The following is a 5,484-nucleotide window of genomic DNA, read 5'->3' on the forward strand; positions in this document are numbered from 1 at the left end:
ATTTGATAAATTTGTAAATACAATAATTACTACATAGCAGTACTGTGCATTGAACTACTTTTTCTGTCAGATTTGTTGTATAACATGATGTGTTGGTGCTTAATTTGTATAATGATTACCTAATTTGATGTTTAACTGGCTTTTCCTGAATCCCTTCTTATTATCCAACATATTCACTTATCCAACGTTCTGCCGGCCTGTTTATGTTGGATAAGTGAGATTCTATTGTATATTAATAATCTTGTATTATATGTTTAGAACTGGATTATATGAGGCCTCTTCTACACAGCTGTATAAAATGCACACTAAAGTGGATTATATTGTAGCGGAACCTTTGTGCTACGGTCCATGCGAGCGCAGTGGGAGGAATTGAAGACGGAGTCTTTCCAAGAAAAACAGTTTATTGGCAAGCGGCCGCTGGGGTTCCCCCTAGCACAACACGGTGCTTCCCAAGGGAGAACCCCCAGCGGTGGGCTGAGTAAATATTTATACAAATTACAGGGTTCGGGTTATGCCCGCCCACAAGCAAATTCATTGGCTTAGAGTTGTGACGCGGCTCGACTTGCATCCAATCAGCGCCGACCAGCGGCCCGGGCGCACTCTTTCTGTGTCGTGTTCACAATCACTCAGAGCCCCTGCGTGCGCACGCGCAGTTTGTCTATTCTTAGCTTTCATTTCTTCAGAAACATGTGATTTCCCAGAAATCACATGTTTCTGTGAGCTTATGCACCCGGCTCGCTAGCCGTCGCCATCTCTGCCCATATATGGCATTTCCTGGGGTTCTTTAACCTCCCGCCTCACTATGGCAGTGTAGAGTCAAGATAATCCAGTTCAAAGCAGTTAATATAAGATTATAAATGGGTTATATAGCTGTGTGGAAGGGCCTTGAGTCTACACTGCCATATAATCCAGTGGCAATTAGATAATCTGTGGAAGAGGCCTAAGTGAGGCCTAAGTCTGCCTGTCCCCTGGGCTGAGTGGGTTGCTAAGAGACCAAGTGGGTGGAGCTTAGCCTTCTAATTGGCAGCAATTGGATAAAAACAATTATTCCTCTCCCTCTAATTAGGACTTTATTATTATTTTTATTTTTTTGTCAGAACCTAGGGGCAAGGATGGTGGATTGTGCTGCCAAATTTCTAGGTTCTGGGGCTTGTACTTTTGTTGTTTAGTGGCAGGGGGACACACCATTAGTCATATATATATATATATATATATATATATATATATATATATATATAGATATAGATATAGATATAAATCATGTTGGTTCCTACACCCTGAAGATTCCAGCAATGATTTTATTGTCAAGCGATAAAATTTGTCTGCCTTCTCTGAAATATTGAAAACTCTGCACTCTCTGGGGCAGTTTAGGCTGCAGGACTGTGTATCTGGATGAAGAAGTTCTCAGAACATATCCCATCAACAGAAGTCCTGGGGAATATTCAGACTGTTCAGTGACATGTCTCTTAATTTCAAAGGATAGATAAACATCCTTACTTGATAAAACAGCTATGTATGCCGTGTTGATTTCTTTGGATTTCTTACCCAGTTGTTCTGTTTTAATGAGCATATCTTGGACAATTAAGCACCATGCCTCTGCTTCCCTCCTTTTGGGGATAATGATCATGCTAACAGACATCTGCTAGGTTTACTGTTGAGGAGGAAGGATTGGATATGAGTAAGGAAGTTTTTCCCCATGTGTTGCAGTCAGTCTTCTGTGTTATTACAGAGCCCACTGATTTTCTACCTTCTAATGACTCCTAGAAGGTGGGCAAGACAAATTCAAGGTGCTGATAGCAAATGTGTGGTCTACTAAATTTATCCTTTCCTCATCTCCACAGCTAGCTCCTCTTGACAGTGTTTCAGCTATAAACATTTGTTTGTCTGGAGTCTGTTACATTTTTGCATGGACTGTTGTGTAGGTGATTGCCTGAAAGATTTTGAAAAGGTGGCTTCCTGTTATTAATAATCTGTTTGAAGTTATCACATGCAAAACCACAGATATACTGGTGAAAAATTTTAATGATAACTGGAGCAGAGCTCTTTTCTCTATTTCTTCTTAATATTGTTAATAGGAAGAATACTATCTTGCAGCAATCGGGCTTTCACTCCAGTGTTTATCTTGAAATTCACTGATGCTCCCTGCACAGAGGAGTCTTGTATCAGTTATGTGTGTTTCATTTCCTTGAGAGATTGCATCTAGAACATAGACCATTCCAGACAAAGTATTGTGTATGGTCTTTCAGTCCTGCTACAACATTTGTCCTTGCATGCAGAGGAATAGTGATTCATTTCCTCTGGCTATGACATTTTGAATCAAATACTAGTCAGGTCTGTGGATGAAATTATCTATCAGTGTGTACACAGCTTCCTTGCTTGGGGACTTGGTATGTTTGTTTTCCTTGCTTGAGGTGGAAGATCTGAACATCTCTGAACACTTCAGCCTGAACAGATTTCTCAGAAACAGTTGAAAATATGATTTCAAGTTGCACTGTGTGTCTTTGGAACATTACAATTGTCTCTTTTTGTCTGTAAGCAGCTATTAGCAGTTATGTCTCTAGAAACTCTATTTTTGATAGGGTTACAAGCTTGGTAGATGCAGGGAATGTATCTGTAGATGCAGGGAACGCCGTGGATGTAGCATACCTGGATTTCAGTAAGGACTTCAACAAGGTCCTCCATGACTTTCTGGCAAACAAATTAGTCAAATGTGGCTAGGGAATGCTACAGTAAGATGGATCTGTTATTGTTTAAGCAAATGAACCAAAGTGTGCTCACCAATGCTTCCTCTTCATCCTGGAAAGAAGTGATGAGTGGAGTGCTGCAGGGTTCTGTCCTGGGCCCGGTTTTGTTCAACATCTTTATTAAAGACTTAGATGATGGGCTAAAAGGCATGATCATCAAGTTTGCCGATGACACATAATTGGGAGGGATAGCCAAAACTCCAGAAGACAGGAGCAGAATTCAAAATGATCTTGAAATATTAGAGAGATGGGCAAAAACTAACGAAATAAAGTTCAGCAGGGACAAATGCAAGATACTCCACTTACGCAGAAAAAACGAAATGCAAAGATACAGAATGAGTGATGCCTGACTCAACAGCAGTACATAAGAAAAATACCTTGGAGTCTTCATGGACAATAACTTAAACATGAGCCAACAATGTGATGCGGTAGCTTAAAAAGCCAATGGGATTCTGGCCTGCATAAATAGGAGTCTAGTCTCTAGATCCAGGGAAGTCATGCTACCCCACTATTCTGCCTTGGTCAGACCACATCTGGAATAGTGTGTCCAATTCTGGGCACCGCAATTGAAGGGAGATTTTGACAAGCTGGAATGTGTCCAGAGGTGGGCGACTAAAATGATCAAGGGTCTGGAGAACAAGCCCTACGAGGAGTGGCTGAAAGAGCTGGGCAAGTTTAGCCTGCAAGAAGAGAAGGCTGAGAGGAGACATGATGAGGGCCATGTATAAATATGTGAGGGAAAGTCATAGGGAGGAGGGAGCAAGCTTGTTTTCTGCTGCCCTGGAGGCTAGGACGCGGAACAATGGCTTTCAGGAAAGGAGATTCCACCTGAACATTAGGAAGAACTTCCTCACTATGAGGGCTGTTCGGCAGTGGAACTCTCTCCCCCTGACTGTGGTGGAGGCTCCTTCTTTGGAGACTTTTAAGGAGAAGCTGGATGGCCATCTGTTGGGGATGCTTTGAATGTGATTTTCCTGCTTCTTGGCAGGGGGTTGGACTGGATGGCCCATGAGGTCTTTTCCAACTCTATGAAATAATCTTTCCTTCCATTCTTCATCATTGACTCAGAATATCAATTTATCTACGGTACGGCTCAGTGTTCAAACCCACCATTATTAGCTTTACGACCACAGATCTGTGAGATAAACATTGTGCTAGTTGCCTTGAGTCCCAAGGTTAGGAAAAATAGGGAAATAAACAAACAGGTCTGTTTTCTTATTGCTTAATTGATTGAACCCAGAACTGATAACATTCCAATACAACTGGGATAGTAAAAGGCGAAACATTTATACGATTTGAAGAGAAAACCCCCTATTACAACAGGATTCGTTCTTTCTACTTAGACCCTTGGCTGGAGAACCATACTCACTTAGAGAATAAGGAGAAATTGCACATCCTTCTACAGGGTACAGATAAAAACTCTATTTTAAAACTGACCCTTTTTATGCAAAAAGCGCTGGTCATTCGCGAGAAGTTGGAAGCTGAAAGCTGTGACATTACTGCCGTTAACAAAATCCAAATTTAAAATTTTACTATGGACAAGCCACTAGTTTTATTTACCCTTGCCCCTGTTCAAACCTTACCTTAAGGAAATAATTAATTTTAATCTTTTTATTCTGTATTTGCACAATCACCTAGGAGTGGGTCGGTAGGCCTGCAGGCCGGGATGCTTTGTATCTATACATGGTTTTATTGTATGTTTGGGTAAGTGTGTATGTTTTGTATGTTTCATATGTTTTGATATGGTCAAACTGACTAATCAATAAAGAGTTGTTGTTGTTGGAAAAAAACTGGGATAGGGTACATAGTAGGACTTGGTCGGAGAAATTTAGGGCAGTGACCCCCTATTACACAAATGTCTTAAAGAGAGAGATCTTGCAGGGAGATAATTCCCTGGAAGTTAAAAATCCCTGCCACTTACTCTCTTTCCATTATTTCCATGTGCAAACGGTCCTTGAATGGCTTGTTTATTGTAATATCAAGAGATAGGCAATTATTCCTGCTGGAATCATTATATGAGCTATTTCTTTCTCTGCAAGGAAGTTCTTTATGTGTTTAGCACAGTGCTGGCTGAATTCCAGACTAGCAGACCTCACAAAACGTCACAGCATTGAATTGACCCACTTTCTTATAAGTGCTTGTGTACACCAGGCTTTTTTGGTTTCAGGAACATAAATGTCTGAAACATGTCCAAACTAATCTTTCTTGCCTTTAGTGATGATTAGAGGTGGGGTTTTCTTTTCATCCAGACAAATTGCCAAAATACAGGTATCACAGGCACTTTCATAAACAGCAGAGCAGTGGTTCTCAAGCTGGGGTCCCCAGATGTTTTTGGCCTTCAACTCCCAGAAATCCTAACAGCTGGAAAATTAGCTGGGATTTCTGGGAGTTGTGGGCCCAAAACATCTGGGGATCCCAGGGTGAGAACCACTGCAGTAGAGGCAGCCCTCTTGTTCAAATGCACCCACTTGGGTATTTACAAATACTTAATTATAATTTAGGCTATCATTTATTTTCTGTATTAATTGTATTTATGTATATTTTATTATATATTAATATTTTTATATTTCCGTACATTCATCATGTGTTGCAATTGTTGTACTACTGGTCTTGCTGATGATCTTAATTTTGGAGTAGGGCTTATATTGCGAGCACTCTGAAAAAAATCATGCTAGGACTTTTTTTATGGCTAGGTCCTTTTTTCGGGGAAACAGGATATATAGAAAATATAAATTTTAGA

This window comes from Anolis carolinensis, chromosome 6, assembly GCF_035594765.1.
Source record: "Anolis carolinensis isolate JA03-04 chromosome 6, rAnoCar3.1.pri, whole genome shotgun sequence".
Taxonomy (NCBI): domain Eukaryota; kingdom Metazoa; phylum Chordata; class Lepidosauria; order Squamata; family Dactyloidae; genus Anolis; species Anolis carolinensis.